The sequence below is a fragment of the Pelodiscus sinensis genome, chromosome 9 (genome assembly GCF_052426305.1).
Source record: "Pelodiscus sinensis isolate ZL-2025 chromosome 9, ASM5242630v1, whole genome shotgun sequence".
Classification (NCBI taxonomy): Eukaryota; Metazoa; Chordata; order Testudines; family Trionychidae; genus Pelodiscus; species Pelodiscus sinensis.
The window spans coordinates 15,511,957-15,536,106 of record NC_143060.1 but is presented as its reverse complement, the minus strand read 5'-3'; the positions used below and the strand labels follow the sequence as shown (position 1 = coordinate 15,536,106).

At 41.4% G+C, this 24,150-nt stretch overlaps 1 protein-coding gene across 1 annotated transcript in view; it reads left to right on the top strand.

Moving 5' to 3' along the window:
* The window catches only part of DAB1 (DAB adaptor protein 1), a 772,627-nt gene that overhangs the window by 425,624 nt on the left and 322,853 nt on the right, over nt 1-24,150 (top strand). The gene's annotated exons all lie outside the window — the stretch shown is intronic.

Sequence of the window (24,150 nt, the reverse complement as noted above, 5' to 3'; positions counted from 1 at the left end):
TATCCTTGTGTTGCTCCTTTTCATAGGCTGGACCCTAAGCTGTCGTCATGTTCTGATTCTCCTCTTGGGCTCGGGATGGTGTCTAGTGAACTGGGGGGTTCCAGCTGTCCCACAGGGAGCAGACACTACTGTTTCCCAACCATTCTCAGGCAGCCCCACCCATCATGAGGAAGAGCAGGTTACCCAGAGAAATATATGTAACATTTTCCTTTGGGATTGTGGGGGTTTGTACATGAAACATGAAGGCTGATTCATGCCTAATTACCATTTAATTAAGGTTTTCCAGCCATGGCAGGCTCCCTACCAAGCTCTTCATGGCTCCCTGGAAGTAACAACATGTCCCTCCCTTAGTTCCTAGACCTGGGCACTGTCCCAGCCTCAAGTGCTAGCTCCACCATTCTCACTGGCTGGGAACTGCAGTGCCAAAGGCGGAGGCCGTGCGTGGAGCTATCTGGCTGTACCGCCACCTAGGAACTGAGGGAGAGACATGTCGCTGCCTCTGGAGAACCCCCCAAGCTAAGCGTTGCCCAAAGCCCTTACCCACTCCCACACTCAAATAGCTGCTGGGTGATGGAGGTGTGGTGACTTGACTCTGCCCAGCAGAAGTCAGCACAGATGGTCTCGGAGCTGTCTGAGCTGATCAGGTGGCCTCTGGGCCAGCTGCATCAGCTGCTACAGAAGTCAGGGAGGTCCCAGAAAGTCACGTAATCCCCACTTCTGTGACCCCGTAACTTACACGTGACCTTAGCTATAACCAGATCAAGAATGAATGTGAGGAGCCCGATTTCAAACTGCACTGCCTTAATAGAATAGCAAATCCTGCTTCTGGAGGTTCAGATCGGCATGCTGTTGTACAAATGGCCTATTTAGGTACAGTTTTGAATGTCTACAGGCTAGTATTAGATATCCTTTTAAGACAGCCACGTAAGTGCTCAGTAGCTCTGGTCTTCGTCAGCAGGAATCACTGTAAACCAGGGTTAGAATAAAGAGCCTGCTGGTTGTAAGGGAAAATTATGTGAGTTATAAGAAATATGATTTGAGCAGCTCTGCTTTCTTCAGCTCTCTCTCACTCTTTATGTTTGATCTCAATAGACACTCATGTCAGCCTGAGCCTACTTAGAGAAGATACTCTCTCAGCACTTTATGTATCATCTAAGAGCAGGGGCACTGGCACAAATTGTGTAAGAGGGGGTGCTGAGAGCTACTGAACCAAACTGTAAACCCTGTGAATGATGGAAACCACTTCAAGCTAGAGGGTGCAGCAGCACCTCCAATATCCCTATTCTAGCACTTATGTCTAAAGTCAGGTCTGCGCTAAAGGGAAAGGTCGACTCAAGATATGCAATTCCAGCTAAGTTAATTATGTAGCTGCAGCCAACATACCTTGTTTCACGTTTCCCCCCTGTCCCCACAGCGGGAGGCCAATGGGAGCAAATGCTCCCTTGCAGGAGTAGGAGTACCAGCCACCCACAGGGGTGCCCTCTGAGATTGATTTAGTGGGTCTTAACTAGATCTATTAAATCAAACTCCAGAAGATTGATCATGGGAGCGTTGATCTTCTGCTTAGTGAAGACATGGCTAAGAGTGATCTTTCTATTAATGTCAGTAAGGATGGTCCAGTTGACAGGGCAACAGCATGGGACCAGGGATAACCAGATTCCGTTTCTTGAATTGCCACAGACTTTTTGTTTGGCCTTGGTCAAGTCACTTAATATGTCTGTGCCTCACTCACCCATCTGTAAAATGGGGATAATAGCACAACATGACCTCTTGAGGATGGTCTGAAGAGCACACAGATACTACTGTAATGGGGACCATATAAATACAAACAATAAAACCTCCTTTTTTACCACAAAGGAGGAAAATGTGCATTGCCTAATGGCGAAAACATTCCACCCACCACAATTAAAGAGGCTACAATTAAAACTACCCATTTACCCAGGCTGTATTTTATTGTATAAATGTAGAAGAAATCTGATATGGATCATTTTATACAGTGAGTAATATTGACTCTATTGGCTAAATCCTTATTCGGCTTTTCTTGTAGTTATCCATTATGGTTACTTTCTTGTGTTCCCATTTATTTAATTAAATTACATTTGGTCTTTTCAGAGTCCTTTCTGTCCCTGCTTGTTGTGGACATTTATTAATAGTGTCACTTGGTTGATAGTCTGTTAATTTTAATCTCATTTGAATTTGATTATCTTTATCTATTTACACTTCAAAGGCCATTCCTTGAATTCAGAAGGCGCAATTCTTTCATCTCGCCATTATGCAAAGCATGTTGTCATGTATATTATGTGTAGGTGCTTTCATGCCACTAATTAATAAAGAAACACTGCAACCGTGGAAGGAAAATATTACAGAAGGGTACAGCCAATTTATACACATAATGCCATGATTTCCCACACTTAGGATGCATCTACTCAGCACCCTTAGCTCAAAATTGTGTAGCTTATTTTGATGCTATTTCAGAATAGCTTATTTTGTAATTTGGTGCTCTCTACACAACACCAAATTTTGAAATAACTCGCTATTCTGAAATTCCCCTTAACCCTTGTGGAAAGAGAGTTACCGTGAGGTTGTAATTAACTGCCTATTATTTCAAAATCTATTTCAAAATAACAGGCTACTTCAATAGATGCAGAATAGCTATTCTGGGATACTTCTGGTATCTCGAAATAGCTCCGCAGCGTAGACATCCCCTTAGGTACCAATCCTTAATCTGGCTCTGTTGATCCCAGTTGCAGTGTTTTCTGAACAATGTTCCTGGTGTGTGAAAGACTCAACAAACAGGGCAAACTAACTAACAGACTGTTTCTCGGAAAGGATGAAACTCTGCGCAATTTTTTGTTAAAAGCCCGCAAACTGCAATATTAGAGAAAACATTGCAGTTTCCCACTTTCAGTCAATACAGGAGTTACTCTTTTCAAAGCAGCAGAAGATTGTAATGAAAAAGTGGGACTTTTAAGTTGTCAGTCTTCCTTTAACTGATTTACAGTAACATCATTTGACACATTTTCATTAAAATACTCCACTGGAATGTAAATTGCTTAGAATGTTTTTGAATTACTTCAGACACATTTTAATGTACCGGGGCTGTGTTCGGTGAATTTTAAAAAGGAAGACTCATTTTTTTCTTGTTTAATTAATAAAACCTTGAGTTCCCATGTATTACAGTGGCAAACATATTTTGAAGAGTGCAGTGGACAAGCCTTAAACATACAGACCATTCAAAGTGGATAATGTATAATTAATGAGAAGTGTACTAATTGTGCTTTATTTCTAACTTACAAGGAAGGCAGCAGACAAGTACCGCATGCATTAACTGTTCCTCAGTTTAATGAGGGCAAAATTCTACTGTCAGGTATATTTTCCTGTTTAATTTGTGATGTGCAGTAGATCAGCGTGCATGAGCAAAATAGCTAACAAATGTGTCTCCATCTCATTTTCACTGTGTGGATTTAGGCGTAGGAGGGGCATAGTAGAAATGTGTAGATACACTTGGCTTGTGTTTAACCAATAGCTAAGCTTGGTCTCGAAGGGTACGTCTGCACTGTAATAAAGACACTCAGCTTCCTAGGGCCTGGGTCAGCTGACATGGGCTCATGGGGTTCAGGCTTCAGGGCTATACAATTGCAGTGTAGACATTGGGACTCACGCCGGAGCCAAACTCTGAGACTTCACGCTAGGGCCCCAGCCCAAGCCTGAATGCCTACACTACAGTCTAGGCCTGGGCACTAAATGGTAACGTTGTTAACAAGGGAACACTGCTAATTGATGAGTTGGAAAGACAGTAGCTATTTTGGGCTCACTAATTTCCATAGATTTTTTTAACATATCCAATCTCATAATTGCTTGCTGTGCAGTCCCAAAAAATGAGCTTCAGATTTCCGCCTGTTTTAATAGGTTACCCCCATGCATAACTCTGTTCGTTTTTCAGGTTGTGTTCAGACAAAAGGACTTAGATCTAACAAGTCTCTTTCTGCCAAATTAGAAATTATGGGGGCTACTATTTTTAACACAAAAAAGGGAACTAATCAAATATTTAGGTTTTCTGGTTTTGTTAACAAGAACAGGAGAGCAAATATATACATATGCACTGGAATATTCAGTTCAATTGCTTCTGGAATAAGTGAGGCATAGCTGTTTATTCTTCTGCATGTGTCTTTTTACTTTGGCCTTTTTTGTGCTAATATTTGCTTTAGAGGTTGAAAGTGAAAATTTGTTCTTTATTCCCAACATGTGATCTGCTTGTTTTTGTGTGAACCTTTGTGATCTTTAAGTTCTATCATTCAATCCCTCTCCCTCTCTCTGTCTTTCTCTCTCTCTCTCTCTCGCTCAACAAGAATAAGTGTTTAACTGCTAACATTTTTCCCCTCCAAGATAAAACGAAATGTAGGTCAGAGTACGCAATAGAGGTACAACAATATAATCTGTTAGGAGAAATATGTCCACTTCCAGCTTCTGAGGGTTTAATGGGAAAACTTTAAAAATGCTACAAAAATACTAGCTTCTGTATATTAAATGAAAGCTGAATGTCTTTGACTTCCGTGGCTGCCACCCCCAATGGCAAAATGTAATGATGATGATATACGTACATCTTAGAGCACTTTACAAAGATATCAATGTCCCCATAATACAGATGGATAAACTGAGGCACAGAGAGGTGAAAAAGACTTGCCCAAGGTCATCGAAAAGAGCTGGAAATAGAACCCAGGTTTTCTGAGTTCTTGTCCAGTATTCTGTGCATAAGATCATGCTACCACACCACTTGAATCCCAAGTAAACTCTTCACACTTGTGTAAAAAAACCCACAAAAACTAGACACATTATTTAAAATGTCAGCAGTACTGAGCAAAACTAAAAATTAAAAAATTAACACAATTTCTCCTTGACAATCAAAAACAGAGGTGACTGCTCCCAGGAAGAAAAAAAGATGTACATTGTAGAAGCATCTGTTGAAGAGCCATCTGTTATCTGGAAACTGGAAAAGGGACTAAATAGTCAAATTTGAAGAACAAACTTTTGACAAATTTGAAAATGTTCAGATAACTTGTGGCCTCCTTATTTTCCCTGGAACCTTCCTGTTTTCTGATTCTAGTGGGATGAGATATGCAAGAGTCAAAATAACACAAGAAAATCTGTCCTTGTGGAAATTTTGGTTGGGCCAGCAATAGAAGATACTGCAATGTTTGTGAGATCCTGTTTCTGCAAGATTTCTTGACCCATTTCTTAGTGACAAAGAATTCCCCACCCTAGAAATTATAACTGATAAGTGGACCACTCCCACAAAATTACAAATGCACTTGACAGGCTCACATTTTTTATGCCAAACTTCTCCTCTTGTGAAAGCTGAACAAGCGCATTGTAATCCCTGTACTGCTGCCCCCATGTTGTCACAGGCAATTCTTCACAGCCCATCACTGCTTCTCCTCTCCACACCTCTCTCCTCTTTGTCTTCTCACCCCTGGACTACACTAGGGGTAAGTTCAAATTAAGATACACCACTTCAACTATGTTAAATGTGTAGCTAACATCTAAGTATCTTAACTTGAATTTTGGCACCTTTCACACTGTGGGACGTCAAAGGGAGCACAACACTTCAGTTGTGCTCCAACACTTCAGTTAGTCTATAAAGTGCCACAGGATTCCTCACCGCTTTTGCAGATTCAGACTAACACAGCTAGCCCTCTGATCATTAAAAATGAGGCAGTGATTCTGATCTTCTCTATGGCAGACTTACAAGGCTGTATCGTCGATGGAGTCATGTAAACTAGTTTACTCGGCATAGTCAAAGAAGCAGGGATTTAAATAATCCCCACTTCATTAAAATAAACATGGCTGCCATGCTGTGCTGACGATCAGCTGATCCGGCACAGCGTGGCAGTCTAGATGTGGATCTGTCAGCTTAGGGAAGCCTTTCCTGACCGATCCTGTAAACCTCGTTTCACGAGGCATAAGAGATCGGTTGGCAAAGGCTTCCCCAGCTAACAGATCCACATCTAGACTGCCATGCTGTGCCGGATCAGCTGATTGTCAGCACAGCATGGCAGCCATGTGTATTTTAATGAAGTGCGGATTATTTACATCCCCGCTTCTTTGACTATGCCGGGTAAACTAGTTTACATGGCTCCGTTGACGGAGCCATGTAGTCTAGACATACCTTCAGGGCACCAAGGACAAGCTTTGGCCAGTGCATTTTGATGTGAACACCTAATTATCCCACAACATGCCTTGCATTTTATTATAAAGTGGTCATCAAGGAGTTAACTGGCTTATTCAGAGTATTATGGGTTGGGGCCATGCTCCCCTCCCTTTAGTTTCTGTAAAATTTCAACTAGCAATTGTCTGAAGTCTCTCATTGTTAATGCCACAAAACAATCTGTTCTGCAGTATACCCCCTCCAGGACATTTCTGAAAGAGCAACATTGTTTGTTTTTTAGCACAGCTGTGTACACAGCTACACTTTCACCTTGCCTCCTTGTTCTCCTAAGGAACTCGAAACGTTCCATGATAGTTCTTGGCTTTAGCATGTAGTGCTTTAAGATCTTTTGCATGTCCTCTAACCTTATATCTCCTTGTTTGAGGTTGTAACAAACTCCTTAAAAAGGAACACGTGCTATTGCAATAGACTCTAAGGAAAATTGCTTCATGTTTGTCCTTGTCTATAATCTCATTTGCAAGAAAATAGTCGCCCAATCTTTCAATATATTGCTGCCAGTCTTCATTTCCTGCATTAAATGCCTCCATTCCCCCATAAATTGCCATTCTTATGTTTTTCCTTGTCACCAGTTTTGTAAAGGGATCTCACAGGGCTTCACTGTGGCAGCAGGAAGCAGCGTGCCCAATCCCAGGGCATGCCACTTCCTGATGCCATGGTGAAGTGACTCCATCAGGCACATACAAATTCCTTCAGGTTGTAACACCTCCAGAGGGTACCACCTCCAGAAGGTACTAGTGCAAACTGAATTCTCCAGAGACCAACCAAAAAAAAAAAGGACTTTCCAAGGGAACAGACCCTGGCAAAAGGGTTTAAAGCCCTGACACTGACCAGAGCTGTGGTTGGATTTGGGTAGTGATCTCTGGGAAGCTTTTTTCCATGTGTGTTCACACTTTTAATGTTAAAATGTGTTTTCTCTATAATTCTTTCCCCCTTAAGAAAGCGTTGTGCAGTGACTTTAAAACTGTGGACAATTAACCTGTCCATAGCCTTTGCAGAGAAAGCAAAGCAGAGATGCAGCTCTGTTTAGGCCGGGAAACTCACAGTGTGGGCATGTAACTGAACAGCCTAGAGAAACCCAGGAGAGGGAGAGACAGAGCTGCCCTGTCCACAGAATGCTTCAGGGCCTCCAGGCCCTGTACTTTAGGCCTCCCCATAATGACCACCTCAACCTTCCTATGGATGGGGCCTAGGACAGTCCAGGCAATTACATATGGGCCTTGCACAGGGTATCAACAGAGGTTACCCCCCATTTAGTTCAATGGTGGGAGCCAAAGCAAGATGGCAGCCTGCTCCACTCTGCCCTACTGCTGCCCTCTCCCTGCCTGCTGCGCTCAGCTTCACCGTGGCAGCAGGAAACAGAGCGCCCTGACCCCAGGGTGCTCCACTTCCCAAACCCGGGGCTTGGAGAGTGCAGGAGATCAGAGCAGCGTGTCGCTCCAGGTCCCGCCGCCATGGTGAATGCAGGGGGGGCCTGACCCCCGTGGCAACACCGCAGCAGGTGCCTGGTAATTCCCCAGCTCATGTTGCTCAGAAGGTGCTTCGGGCAAGGGGGAAGAGCAGGAGCAGGGCAGGGGTGAGGTTTGGGGGGAAGGGATTGAATGAAGGTAGAGTGGAGCAGAGGCAGGGTGGGAATGGGGCCTATGGTGAGGGGTTGCCCTGGACCCTGCATCCGGGGGACTGAAGAGGGTTGAAGGCCCCACATGTTCCTAGGGCCATCTCTGGGGAGGCACATGGGTTTCACCAAAGAGGTAATTGCTAAAGAGTCTGGAGCTCTTGCTGGACCACATAGGGCAGGGGTGGGAAATCTCACTTCCCCCCACACTAGGAATCTTGCGCTAGCATTCCAGTCCTACTGCTGCCCCACCACAGGACTGGAGCACACAAAATCTACTAGGCTGGGCCCCCGAGGCCCTGGTCTCAGTCAGGGGCCATGTCAGTGAGGGTTTCTTTCCTCTTCTCACATGTGTGTGGCCCTGACTGATTTTTTTGTAGGTCAGTGGCCCCCAATCCAAAAAAAGTTCCCCACCCCTGGCATAGAGGAAGTACAGGTGCTGCCCTGAACTGGGACACAGCCATTAACTAAGAAGGCTGCCTCCACTGCTGGCAATCGGTATAATTGAAAGGGGCACCATCTGTGAACACATAGAGCGTGGGGAAACACACTAAATAAAACATGAAACAAGGATTGGGTGGAGCATAGCTCCAACCCACAGTGCTCTGTTAACCCACTTACCCCTAGATGACCACTTTATTGCACACTTAATTTTTGATAATACTTTAGCCCTACTGAAAAGAATAACAAAAGACCCATTTGTCTGCTCCCCCAAAGGAAAAAAAATCCATGACAGGGGAAAACTTACTATTAAATGCTCAACACAGTCTTGGTGATTATTTATTTGTTTTACAATAACACCTAATATTGAGCTGGACACTGTACAAACACATAAGAAACAGGTCCGGTCCCAAAGAACTTATAATCTAAACAAAGGATAGCTGAAAGGAAGCATTTTACTGATGGGAACTGAGGCACAGAAGGATTATGTTTGTCCAAGACCAAACACAGGAAGTCTGTAGTAGAGCCAAGAACTGAACACATATCAGTTGACTTCCAGTCCCACATGTTAATCTGACCACCAATTCCATCTCTGTTTGCTACCTACTGAGTATCCCTTCAGTATAGGAATTGTGTGAGTGCATGAAGTAAGGAATGATTTATGTGACCTCCTATCCCTGTTTTTGTGGAGTCTCAATAGAGCATTTCCGACAAGCTGCTCTTGGGGTCCCTCTTTCATCAGGCAGCATGTTTCACTCAAGAACCATGCTACCTTTGATTCCTGGCCCATACCTGGGTCTATTCCTCCCTTTTGTTTTCCCCTAAGAGGACTGAAGCTGCAGAACAGGAATTAAAGCTATAAAAAGTCATTCTCTTCTCTCTTCCTTTCTTTCCCTCTCCTCCCGCCAACATTCTAGCAGAATTTCCACTCCTTCCATTTGCTCTGGATTGCCAAGAGGATAATAAAGTCCCAGAGTAATACTTTGTTCTAACATCCACAGGCCATTCATTTCTACATGAGGAAGTCACTTTTTCTACCTATAAGAATGAATTTGGATCAGTCTTTTAATTTTGCTTTCTATCTGAAATACCACTGTTGGGCTGTGTCCAGACTCCATGCCTCCGTCGACGGAGGCATGTAGATTAGCCAGCTCGGAAGAGGGAAATGAAGCCGCGATTAAAATAATCGCGGCTTCATTTAAATTTAAATGGCTGCCCCGATCTGCCGATCAGCTGTTTGTCGGCAGATCGGGAGAGTCTGGACGCGATGCCCCGACAAAGAAGCCTTTCTTCATCGACACAGGTAAACCTGGTTTCACGGGGCTTACCTGTGTCGATGAAGAAAGGCTTCTTTGTCGGGGCATCGCGTCCAGACTCTCCCGATCTGCCGACAAACAGCTGATCGGCAGATCGGGGCAGCCATTTAAATTTAAATGAAGCCGCGATTATTTTAATCGCGGCTTCATTTCCCTCTTCCGAGCTGGCTAATCTACATGCCTCCGTCGACGGAGGCATGGAGTCTGGACACAGCCTTGGACACTCTTTTGGCATATCTGTCTCCTTCTCCTTGCAGAACTCAAGGGAGAATTCTGGCCTCAGTGCAGTCACCAGCAAAGTTCCCACTGACTCTAGGGAGACCAAGGTGTCACCCCACATGGGTGTCTGTAAGAAATTTCCCAAATTAAGCAATGTACAGGATGAACTGCCCTCAAACAAGAGCTTGGAGGCTGGCCAAAAGAGGAAACAAGGTTGTTATTGGAATGATTTTAATCATGATAGATAATTAGCAAAGCTTAATTATATTGAGAGAGAAAATCGGAGTGAGTGGGAGTAATGAATTTCCCCAGTAAATCTCTTGTGTCTCAAAATAAAACTAACTGACCTATAAATAGAATCAAATTAGAGGAGGTGTTTACCCATAAGGGTCAGATGTTTACCTCACTGAGCTTTCTACTACTGCGGCTTTTGCAATGTGTTCTTTCTACAATATCTTTATCTCGTGGGATAATAATCCTAAAAACAGAATTGCATTTTGCTATTCAGATGGCATCCAGGGCCCATAGGAAGAAACAGGATGCAAAAAATGATTTAGCTGACTTTGATAGTATTAAAGTTAATGTGATTATAAAGCCAAGGATATGTAAAATATTGCCTGTGGCTAAAATAAGTATTAGTTAGGTCTGAGTAGGTGATTTTTTTCCAAAAGCTTTAATATTTCCTGAGAAATTTCTAGCTAAAATAAAAACATTAAATTGAATGCCATTAAAAATTTATTAAAGAATTCCTATAACTTCTACATTAGTAGCCTGTAGGTCCAGAATTGGCATGGGGAGGGAAATCATCTGCCTGAAATGTACAGTACTGTTTAAATCATTAAAGGTTTTAATAGCTCTGTAATAAGGGAGCTTATAAAGCAAAGAAGCTTCTGGTGAAAGCAAAGAAACCCTTCTGAGCAGTTTTATGTGACATGTCTCATTTAATTGCACAACAAACTTTACAGAAGTAAGGGAGGCATTTTTAAAACTTAGGAAACCAAAGATGAGTCCATTGATCCAGTATTGAGATACCGAAAGCAGCACCTATGCCTAAAAGTTTGCTGGTGTAAACCTTAAGTGACCCCGATAAAATCAGTGACGTTAGTCCAATTTTGCATGAGGGTGCACAAAGACAGAGTTTATCATTTTATCTTTACTACAGTGATTCAACAAGCCTCTGAGCCATTGATAGGAGCATTAGAAATTCTCTTCATGTGTGGGTTCCCAAGCAGAGCGCTGGTGGCATGACTCAGATGAAGTTGGAGAGGAAGCAACATAAATATATTTTTATTCAGCTGACTGTTCTGGCCATCTTCAGTAATGAAAAGAATCCCAAGAGGCAAAATTCAGATTCAAATGACTCCCCCCCCTAAAGTCTGAGCATGTTAGGAGCTGGGGTTTGGCTCAGACAATTACAGTGATGGGCTCAGCAAAAAATTCTGAACCAGGCTCTGATTCTAACGACCAGTGTCTGGGGCTTTAGTGTCGACCCAATTCTAGATAAAACCTCTTAATCTGCGGTCTGCACACCATCCCTCTATAACAGCTGTGAAATTCTGCTTTTGCTGCTGCTGCTGCTGCTGCTTTTGGCATCCTCACTGTGACAGTGAAAATAATATTGTGTATGTCAGAAGTGAACTAAATGGGGAAACCTGAGAGATTTTGTTTCCATTTATTTAAAAAAAATGTGAGTTAAATAAATAGACATTTTTCTGATTATGCTCTTAGAATTTAGTGTATGTGCAAGATGATTCTTTCTGGCTTGATGGAAACCTTCTACAAAAATGTTATCACTGGAGTGTGACAAAGGTCCTTGATGTAGCAAATCCCTATGTATAGCTGTCCATCTTTCTTCTTGCCTTCTAAAACACAAATATTATCTTTAGCATTCCAAATAACTAATTCTGTGGGATCACATTCAGTTCTTCGCTTGTAGGAAGTGAAGCAAACTGCATTAATAAGACATTTTATGAATCAGTTCTGGCTTTTACATTTTAGTTTTCCATTTCCATTAATTTCCTACTTTCATAGAAAGCTAAAATAATATCAGAAGCAGGAATTATTACATGTAAACCAATCATTACAAAGAGGGTGTAAAATTCTATACCATCACTGTATGTAAGAGCAGAGTGAAGTCAATCTATCTGTGTTTGGATAATGCATAGAACTGTGTAAACTAATGTAGCTCAAAGCCTTTCATTAGTAGTTAGTAGAGCTGTCAATTAATTGTAGCTAACTCATGCAATTAGCTAAAAAAAAACCAATAAAATGAACCAAGATTAATTGCAGTTTTAGTTGCACTGTTAAACAATAGAATATCAATTGAAATGTATTAAATATTTTTGTATTTTTGTACATTTTCAAATATATTGATTTCAATTACAACAGAGAATATAAAGTGTACAGTCATCCCTTTATTATTATTTGCATTATAAATAAATGCACTGTAAAATGATATACAAAAGAAATAGTATTTTTCAATGCACCTCACACAACTACTATAGAGCAATTTCCATATTGTGAAAGAACAACTTATAAATGTAGATATTTTTTTTTGGTACATAGCTGCACTCAGAAATAAAACAATGTAAAATTGTAGTGCCTACATGCCCACTCAGTCCTACTTATAGTTCAGCCAATCACCCAGACAAATAAGTTTGTTTATGTTTACAGGGGATAATGTTGCCTGTTTCTTATTTACAATGTCAAAACAGGTGAAAAGTGAAAAACAGGTGTAGCCAGCGCTATTGTAGCCAGCACTGCAAGATATGTATGTGCCAGATATGCTAAATATTCATATGCCCCTTCATGATTTGGCCAACATACTGGGGGACATGCTTCCATGCTGTTGATGCTTGTTAAAAAAGTATACAATAATTACATTTGTGACTCAATTCCTTGTGAGAATAGCTCAGAAGGGCAGCCATGTTAGTCTGTATCTGCAAAAACAACAAGGAGTTATGTGATGCCTTACAGCAGGGATGAGCAATAATTTTTGTAGGAGGGACACCTCACCAAAGTTGGTAGTAGAAGAGGTAGGGCCTTAAGTGGAAGAGGCAAGGCCGTTGGCAGAAGGGGCAGTTCTCTCTAGACCATGGCTACTCAACACACGGTCCGTGGGCCACATGCGGCCTGTTTGTTTGTGGCCCATGGTGCAGTTTGGGTTTATATAGTGCTCAACATGCACCCCGTAGGTGAGATCCTTTGAACATGGCTTCCACTGGGAACACGCTCCACAACAGCGAGTCAATATAATGGTCTTCTGTTGAGATGCGTTTTAGTAGTTACATTTCTGGACTGTCATTGCTCATTAAAAGTGCCATCATATGGGTGGAAATTTAAATATTGCATTTTATTAATATCAGCAGAACTGACTTAAATGGAGCCTAGGTGTTATGTAGTCTTGCCTTAATCTTTGTATTCATTCCCATCAATGTGAAAGAAGTTATTTGCATATATGTTTACATGTACATGCAACCACACTTAAGTTGCCGCCCTCAGTATGTGCTGTGAGCATCAATGCCATTATATCTTTTTTGAGATGAGGCAACCACATCTGTATGCAGTATTCAAGATCTGAGTATACCATGGATTTATATCATCTTGCCCAAGGGTCCAGCAATTCAAGAAAGATGTGGAGAAATTGGAGAAGGTCCAGAGAAGAGCAACAAAAATGCTTAAAGGTTTAGAAAACATGTCCTAGGAGGGAAGGCTGAAAGAATTGGGCTTGTTTAGTTTAGAAAAGAGAAGACTGAGAGAGGACATGATAGCTGTTTTCAAAAAGTGTGTTACAAGGAGGAGGGAGAAAAATTGTTTTCCTTGGCCTCTGATGATAGGACAAGAAGCAATGGGCTTAAATTGCAGCAAGGGAGGTTTAGATTGGACATTAGGAAAAAGTTCCTCACTGTCAGGGTGGTTAAACACTGGAATAAATTGCCTAGGGAGGTTGTGGAATCTCCATCCCTGGAATATTTAAGAGCAGGCTGGGTAGACATCTATCAGGGATGCTCTATAAGGTGCTCAGTCCTGCTGTGGGGGCAGGGGACTGTACTCAAAGACTTTTCAAAGTCCCTTCCAATTCTAGTATTCTATTATTCTATGATTCTATAACCCCTAATCTTCTATGACTCTATGGTAAAGTCTGTGAGATCACATGAAGTCAGAACTCTCTGTTCTTAATTCCATTCATAAAATTAAAAAAGTTCCTCGGGATGTGGATTGTGAAATATTATTGACACTTTTATCCCCAAGAAACAATCGCCAGACGATGTAGAATGCCTAAAATTAACTCTTCCCATTGTTTTGGTTTATATAGTCAGTGCCATCCTTTTCCTCCAGATGTCTGCTCTAATCTGGCAGGCAAATGAAATGTTGCAATGTACAGAATTACTGCACTCAAGTGCTCCAAATACTCTTCTACATTTTAACAATTGGCCTGTGCAGAGGAATGGAAAAGAAAAACTAAGGTTAGCGTATGTGCAAAAAAGGGATCAGGGAAGAACCCAGAATATTAGCTTTGTATTTTTAAGATTGTAAAGTTTAGAGTTTTATTTAACATTATATGGCTACAGTCCTCCTTTGGGAAGAGAATTTATATCTTTTTTTTTTAAAGTGGATTGCAGAGAGTTATGTGACTGCAAATACATAATGATTTCAGTAACGGTGGGTTTAGGCCTTGTCAGCTGCCTCCCTTTCATTGGAAGAATTCTAAATGCAAATAATTTTTATTTTATTTTACAAAAGCAAATTAAATCCTCTTCCAGAAAATTAAAGACCAGCTACTGGTATTGCCAACATATGGTTCTTGTCCAATGTGCCAGAGCCAAATTCCACAGAAAAGGCCATTATCACCATGCATGTTCTGTAATACACGCCGGCATTTTCCCCACACAGCTGTATGTGATAACAGTGAGTGCCCCAGCAAGCTGTAAGGTTACTTGTCAATTTTTCTTTTTAGCAAATTGCCAATGTGACTTGTACTTGCTTTGGATGACTGCATAAATGAGGCATGTTTCTGATTGACTTGTCCTTTGTTTGGTCCATGTTGTTTGGTATATTTGGGTCCATAGTCTTTTGTACTTTGCTGGAATTCTATATTTATTTCTGTGGTGCTGTTTTCCTGATAATAGCCCCTCGGCTACTGGCTCTTTGACTTTGGGAAAGTCACTTACTCTGTCTTAGCTATAATAAATACAGTTATGTGTCAGGTTGTACAATAGATCTCTTTCCTACCTTAGTTATCTTTGCAGAAACAGATTGGTTTTAGAACTGAATGTGGTTGTTGATTTTTTTGCTTCTCCTATGGGCTTGAAGGCCCCACACAAACAAAAGAGGAAACTAACCTAGTGCACAGGAGCAAAAGTGAAATTGACTGCACAACAATTTGCATTGTGAGTGAGAATTTTTTATATATTTATGTAAATTAAGGCTTTGTCTCTACACACAAACTGCACCAGTTCTAAACCAGTTTAGTTAGCCACAGCAGTCACTTTGTGTGGGTACCATAAGCTGATTGAACAGGATGCACCAATCAGTGAAACGTTTGTGAGCAGCTAAGACCTAATATTGGTGCCAGTATTGGCAAAGATGATGTGGTTCTGTTATGCTAGGCATTTTTATTTGAATTTAGACCCTTTAAATTTAGATTAAAGAACTTTTTGTTTGTGAATAGCAATCACAGTTTTGCTTATAACTATAGTGGGTAAAAAAGTTACAAGCAGAAATATCTGTCTCCATTAAAGAACAGAGGAATTGTAATACCAAAATAGAACAATCTATTATAGCTGTCAGCTATGCTGTCTCTGACAGTAGCCATCGCCAGTTGATTCAAGCAATAGTGTAAGAAATCCCGTATTGAACAATTTATCAAATAAAATACCTATACATTTTAATTCCACTAAATCTGTGGATTACTTAGGCCATGAAACATGAGGGTTTATATCCCTTCTTTAAAATAAAACCTTGTCATCATGCATGTTCTCATTATGCATATCAAATGTGTATCCTTTATTTTGATCCTTCTATGCTCTTCCTCAGAAGCATCTTGTGGCAATGAGTTCCAGGAGCCAATTATGCATGATGAAAATTTTCCTTTTATTACTAAACACCCCTGTCCCAGCTCCTTGTCCAAGGTCCTGCCCTCTGCTTACTCCATCCCCCCCCCCCTTATTGTTTGTTCTACCCCAGTCTCACTCACTTTCACCAGGCTGTGACAGGTGGTTGGGGTGCAGGGAATGGAGGGAGAGGGCTCCGTCTGGGACTGTAGGCTCTGGGTTGGGGCAAGGGATGAGGAGTTTGGGGTGCAGGAAGAGGCTCAGGACTGAGGGAGAGGGCGTGGGAGCAGGAGACGGGGTCTGGGTGGTGCTTACTGCAGATAACAGGAAGTGGCTGCCAGGTTCCAATAGCCCCTAGGTGCATGGTTAGCCAGGTTGGCTCTGTGCACTGCCCTTGCACCTGCAGGCATTACCCCTATAGTTCCCATTGGTCACAGTTCCCAGCCAATGGGAGCTGTGGAGCCAGCGTTTGAGACAGGGGCAGCAGGCTGAACCGCCCTGGTTGCCCATGCACCTAGGGGCTGCAGGGATCTAGTAGCCACTTCTTAGAGTAGCGCAGAACCACAGCAAATAGGGAGACTGCCTGAGTCCCAGGTCCTGCTGCACCACCACCTTTTAACTGCCTGGTCAGCGATACCAACCGGAGCCATCAGGTTCCCTTTTCGACCAGGGTTCCAGTTGAAAACCAGACACCTGGCAACCCTTCTGCTTCCTAAACTAAGTAGTCAAATTATTTTCTCCTCAACCTCTCATGACAAGTCGTCATTTCTCTAACCATTTTATCAGCCATCTTTAAACCTCCACTGATCCACATCCCAGGTGTGTTGCTAGCACTATTTTTATGGTGGGTGTGCTCCATTCACTTTATAAATCTTTGTTAATACAAAACTTTTATCATCCTCTACCACCATCATGCCTCTTTACAACTCTCTTCATGCAAGAAGTATTGCTGATGTTGATGGCACTACTCACATGAGTAAGAACTCCTTGATTAGTAAGGGTTGCAGAATCAGGTCAGCAAGCTGTAAAATTGGGTAGCTTAATTTTAGCCTCTTCTCAGTTTGTCTTGTCAGTGAAGCACTTTGAGGTAATGACTTAGGTGTATTTGATGATTGTTCATTTTGAAAGATGTCATTTTAAGAATTTCTAGAAGTTTCAAAACTACCCTGTGGGAGATCTGTTCTATGCCAAAATGTCATTTCAGATTCTAGACTACATATTCCCTTGTACTTTCTCTTTATAAATGTTTCACAGCATCTGCATTTTTTATCATTGCACTTTCATATGAACTGTGGATTCCTTATAGCTAACCTACAATGCCTATCTGAAAGGAAGTAATATTTTTTTTTAAAAAAAATGGCTTTTTCCTGTCATAAGAGATAAAACGGCTTAATTATTTCTCCCCTTATGTGCTGATATTTATATTAATATTTTAACAAAAGGAATCTTTATAGTGTCATTCATGGATCCATGTGTTAAAATTAAAACAACTATGTCCTGATGAAAGGGAATGTTGTATTTGTTTTCCAATAGCTTAGAACTGATAGAATTAGGTCTTGTTCCTTCAATGATAGATCAGATACCTGAAGCTTCCTACAAGTCACCACACTGCATTACCAAAAACTAATTAGGGTGAAATCTCACTATCGTTTTGCATGCAGGACTCCCACTCAGTGTATCCAATTGATAGTAAGAGAACTTTTTAAAAGTTGCTGCTATATATATCACGGATTCTAAAATTTCCACTCCAACTCATCTGATGAAGTGGATTTTATTCACGAAAGCTCATGACTTAATATATGTGTTAGTCTATACGGTGCAACAGGACTCCTCATTGTTTTTACAGTTAGGCTTCGTCTACACTACAAGGATTTTGTGGCAGAGAGTATGCTGATGATGGACTCATTAGCATGAGACATGATATCATTAGCATATTTTCTGCTAATGCTTTTTGCGCAAGGGGTTTTTGCGCAAAAAGAAGCAGCGTAGCTGCTTCCATTTTGTGCAAAAACCCATAGAGGCATGAAGATCTTGCACAATATGGTTTTTTTGCACAAAACCAAAGTGGTTACACTGCTTCTTTTTGCACAAAAACCCCTTGCGCAAAAAGCATCCGCAGAAAATATGTTAATGACATCATGACTCATGCTAATGACTACATCATTAGCATATTCTCTGCTACAAAAACCTTGCAGTGTAGACATAGCCTTAGAGACTAACATGGCTACCCCTCTGAGACCAGGTCTACACTAGACCCAGAATCTTGGCCTAAGGTATGCAACTCCAGCTACACAGAATACATAGCTGGCTTATCTTAAGCTGATCTTGGCATAGTCCTCACAGTCAGAGGCTGATGGGAGAAAATGCTTCTGCCAGCATTCTTTACTCCTCGCAATAGCAGAAATACCAGCTTCCAGCAGGGATGCCCTCTGAATTTGATTTAAAAGTCTTAATTAGACTCTCTAAATCAAACTCCAGAAGATCAATAGTAGCAGCATCACAGAGTGAAGACAAGGCCCGAGACTTTTTAAAAAGATTGCTATTGAAACACTGGGTACAGTGTGTGCCATAAAATCATGATGTTTACCATTCCCAGTAATTACCTTTATTTCTTTAGTTCTAATTCAAAGAATAGTGAGTGCTTCAAACACTTCAGTAAAGGTTTATAGGATGGTAAATACCCATAGCTAAATTCTATGCAGGCCTATGGCATTGTATGCACAAATTAGACAGACACACAGCTGAATACAAGGAGTGCCTTCCTCAGACCTGAAGAAAAGCTCTGTCTAGCTTGAAATCACAAAATATATTACAAAATATATTACTTTTGCCTAACTTGTCTCTATTAACCTGGGACTAACATTGTTATATATATATACACAAATGTTTAATAATAATTTACAAAGAAGGAGAAACAGGTGACAGCAGTCCTAAGGCACCAATAACATGGACAGCAATCAGAAATAGACTCCAAATCTCCTTTCTGTTCTGTTGCATGGAGGAGAGAACAATGTGGCTGGCTGTGAAGTGCCCATCCACCTTTGAGCTGTATGGGTCTTTTTTGGTTTTTTTACTTCCAAGAAAGTGGGGGATGCCATGCAAACAAATTTTCATTGGGGCATTCTTTGTGAGAATTCTTGGGGCATTTGCAAGCAGGAGAGCATAGGTGGTAGTGGCAGGGAGGAGCCACTTGCATTAAGCTTCACACACCTATGGCACTCCGTGTGACCAGTGAAATCCTGCCCTCTAGTGGTGATCATTGTAGTGTTAACTTGCAGTCCATGACTTCTATTGGGACTGGCTGGAGGGGGAGGGGGAGAAATCCCATTTTGTGAAAAATTTGGGGATTTTGAAATTTGTTTTGATTCCACATTGGAATGAAACTAGGACTTTTAAAAATCTTTTGCAATAAATAAATAAGACAAGCATTACTCCACAATACCCCAATGACTAGAGCACTCTTGTGGGACAGTCTGTTCAAGACCGGACTATACCTGAGTCAGAGGAAAGCCTTGACCCTGGCTTTCCTAGGCCTGCTCTACACTAGGGGATAAATTTGAATTAAGATATGCAAATTCAACTATGTTAATTGCATAGCTTAAATCGAACTATCGTAACTTGAATTTTGGCACCGTCCACACTGCGGGAAGTAGAAGGGAGCACACTCTCCTTCCTTGTTCTTGTAGAAGCAAAATACAGGCATTGATGGGAGCCCCCTCCCAGTTCAAATTAGCATGTCTTCACTACACCCGTTAATTCAAACTGTGGAAGATTGACTGTGGATGCTTTCATCTTATCTGTAGTGCAGACATGGCCAAGATTCTAGGTTCTTTTTATCTGGTTTAACCAGAAATTACCTCGTGGACCTAAGAAATGTTCCCGATGAAATGTTCCTTTCCAGTGGCCTTTTCCAACCAAAAACAACATTCAGTTGAAAAATTCCCTACCAGCTCTAGCTTCTGTTTCTGCAAGGGCTATACATCTGCAGAGGAGAGGGGTAATGGCAACACAGCTTCTGAACTGGCCATACATTGAGAGGAGGGGAGGAAGAATCTAAAGGAGCAAGCAAAGAATGCCCCAAAATATGAAACGAATGGACTAGGACTCTCTCCATAGATTCTTGCACTCTACAGTTGAAAGGCTGTCTCTCTTACCCTTTAGCCTTCCTTTTTAGTGGTGAAACCCCTTCTGTGTGGTTTTGCTATTATCCTTTTGCTGTGTCTGCAGTGAAGGTCTTCTTTCAATTTCCCACTACAGGCAGTCCCCGGGTTACATGGATCCGACTTACATCGGATCCCTACTTACAAACGGGAAGAGACAACCCCACACTAGTTGCTTCTCCCCAGCAGACCAGGGAGACGCGAAGCTAGCACCCCCCCCGCAGACCAGGGAGACGCGAAGCTAGCACCCCCCCACCCAGCAGACCAGGGAGACGCGGAGCGGCTTTTCTCAGCAGACACCTCAGCTTGAGAATAAAGGACTGAGGGAAGTGAGGTGTGGGAGAATAAAACTGAGCTCTGGAGAAATGTTTGGCTAGAGTTTCCCCTACAATATGTACCAGTTCCGACTTACATACAAATTCATCTTAAGAACAAACCTACAGTCCCTATCTTGTACGTAACCCGGGGACTGCCTGTATTTCAGAGGCAGTGGCAGGAGGGGGTAGAAGGAAGACAGAGTACTGGCATTTTTAGCACACTGTGGTCCAGTCCTATTCAGAGCCATTCCAGATGTCATGGTGGTAAAAACACTAGCACATCGCAATAGCGGTCATGTTGTGATACCCACCATTACTGCCAGAATAACCTTTGTTAGCTAATACAGAAGTGACTGAGATGGGAGCAGTGAAGCATGAGTGAAGCCAAACACAATCAAACCACAAGAGAGAGAGAGAGAGAGAGAGATTACACTTGTGCCTAAATTTCTCCTTTAGACTCACTGGCCAATGAAGATGTGTGACTCTTTCCACCACACCCTCTTCCTCAGTTTCCCTAGTGACTGCCTTCTAAAGCTGTCTTTTTGGTAAACAGGAACAACCAATAGCTATCCAGACAGTGGGTGAAAGGGTAACTGGGGCGGGATTGCCTTTTTCCAGATCTGTAAAATTGGCAGCAGAATTGGAATCAGGGGAGCATCCCCATATCTCTTCCCGGGGCATTTAAAGGATCAGGGGATAACAACAACAACAACAAACTAAGTTGATAGCTTGTGGATTCCAGCCAGTGCTCCCCACTCTACTGTTTATCCCAAGCCATCTGCCAAGTACTGTCTTTATATTTAGGGAAAGATTAAGTGGCAAAAGCTGGTTGCCCTCTAGTTTTCTATTTGGAAAAAACCTTTTGTGCCTAGAATAGGCTCCAAAGCAATCATAGAATACTAGGACTGGAAGGGACCTCGAGAGGCCATTGAGTCCAGTCCCCTGCCCTCATGGCAGGACCAAATACTGTCTATACCATCCCTGATAGACATTTATCTAACCTACTCTTAAATATCTCCACAGATGGGGATTCCACAACCTCCCTGGGCAATTTATTCCAGTGTTTGACTACCCGGACAGCTAGGAACTTTTTCCCAATGTCCAACCTAAACCTCCCTTGCTGCAGTTTAAGCCCATTGCTTCTTGTTCTATCCCCAGAGGCCAAGATGAACAAGTTTTCTCCCTCCTCCTTATGACACCCTATTAGATATCTGAAAACTGCTATCATGTCCCCCTCAATCTTCTCTTTTCTAAATTAAACAAACCTAATTCCTTCAGCCTTCCCTCATAGGTCATGTTCTCTAGACCTTTAATCATTCTCGTTGCTCTTCTCTGGACCGTCTCCAATTTCTCCACATCTTTCTTGAAATGCGGTGCCCAGAACTGAACACAATACTTCAATTGAGGCCTAACCAGCGAAGAGTAGAGCGGAAGAATGACTTCTCGTGTCTTGCTCACAATACACCTGTTAATGCATCCCAGAATCATGTTTGCTTCCTTTGCAACGGCATCACACTGCTGACTCATATTCAACTTGTGGTCCACTATAACCCCTAGATCCCTTTCTGCCGTACTCCTTCCCAGACAGTCACTTCCCATTTTGTATGTATGAAACTGATTGTTCCTTCCTAAATGGAGCACTTTGCATTTGTCTTTATTAAATTTCATCCTATTTACCTCAGACCATTTCTCCAATTTGTCCAGGTCATTTTGAATTATGACCCTATCCTGCAGATTAGTCGCAACCCCTCACAGCTTGGTATCATCTGCAAACGTAATAAGCGTACTTTCTATACCAATATCTAAATCGTTGATGAAGATATTGAACAGACCCAGTCCCAAAACAGACCCCTGCAGAACCCCACTTGTTATGCCTTTCCAGCAGGATTGTGAACCATTAATAACTACTCTCTGAGTACGGTTATCCAGCCAGTTATGCACCCACCTTATAGTAGCCCCATCTAAGTTGTATTTACCTAGTTTATTGATAAGAATATCATGCAAGACCGTATCACACGCCTTATTGAAGTCTAGCTATACCACATCCACTGCTTCTCCCTTATCCACAAGACTCGTTATCCTATTAAAGAAAGCTATCAGATTGGTTTGACATGATTTGTTCTTTACAAATCCATGCTGGCTGTTCCCTATCACCTTGCCACTTTCCAAGTGTTTACAGATGATTTCCTTAATTACTTGCTCCATTATCTTCCCTGGCACAGAAGTTAAACTAACTGGTCTGTAGTTTCCTGGGTTGTTCTTATTTCCCTTTTTATAGATGGGCACTATATTTGCCCTTTTCCAGTCCTCTGGAATCTCTCCTGTCTCCCATGATTTTCCAAAGATGATAGCTAGAGGTTCAGAAACCTCTTCTATCAGCTCCTTGAGTATTCTAGGATGCATTTCATCAGGCCCTGGTGACTTGCAGGCATCTAACTTTTCTAGGTGATTTTTAACTTGTTCTTTTTTTATTTTACCTTCTAAAACTACCCCCTTCCCACTAACATTCACTATGTTAGGCGTTCTTTCAGACTTCTCAGTGAAGACCGAAACAAAGAAGTCATTGAGCATTTCTGCCATTTCCAAGTTTCCTGTTACTGTTTCTCTCTCCTCACTGACCAGTGGGCCTACCCTCTCCTTGGTCTTTCTCTTGCTTCTAATGTATTTATAAAAAGTCTTCTTGTTCCCCTTTATTCTGGTAGCTAATTTGAGCTTATTCTGTGCCTTTGCCTTTCTAATCTTGCCCCTGCATTTCTGTGCTGTTTGCCTATATTCATCCTTTGTAATATGTCCTACATGAAATGGTGAAAGAGACAGAATGTGCAGTACATTGAAAATGTAAAAGACTATTTGCAGCAAATTTGGAGACCTTTTTAGGTAAGTCTTTAGCAATGGGAAGCTCACTAGAAAATAATGATGCTTCTGAAATCTCTTGATATTATCCTCAACAAATCTGTACTACTGTACTAGAAGGAGAAGACTACAAGCAGCTGTTAGAGCTAATAGAAATTATTTAACTGTATTTAAAATTAAATATAACTTTTTGAAAAATACGCATACTCACAAATGTTGTTTGTATCAATCAAAAGTTTCCATTTTTTCCTTTTTTTGTTTTAGTTAAATTTAAAATAAAAAAAAATCACATTCATTTTGGCATGAAAAAAAATCAAATTGCAGGTGAATGGGGGGAAACCCACAAGTCACTAGCCAATTTTGTTTAAACTCAAACAAAAAATAGCTAGTGGAAATTTTAAAATATAGTGACAATGTTAATGAAAAGAAAATGGTTTATGTTCTTTATTTTTCTTCATTTATTTATTGTGGAACACAGCTACCAATTTTCACCAGCTCTACTGCTGGTACTAATCATTCTTATGGGCACTGCAGAATGTCCTCATGTAAAATGTTGTCAAGTTTTCAATGCATTGTTGTTACTACTGCTTGTATTATAACAGTACCCAAAGACCCAACTCGGAATAAGCATTCTACCACGATGGGCACTATAAAACATTAGTAAAAGATTAACCCTGCTCCAAAGAGCTTGCAACCTAAAAAAAGACAAGGGTGCATAACACAAAAGGGGAAGGAAATGAGTAATGCTAAACAGCAGATAAAGTTGCATAGATTATCTAGGCTTGCAATTAATTTATAATTTTAACATGATGCTCTGCTGCAGTTTTTATTTTTATACTCAATCTAAAATCTTCTTTATGTTGGCAAATTATAGGATTTAGTACCCTGTTAGCTGAATAGGGCAAATTAGCAGAAACATCAGAGGTAGGTATTAATATTGTTCTGGGTGGGGC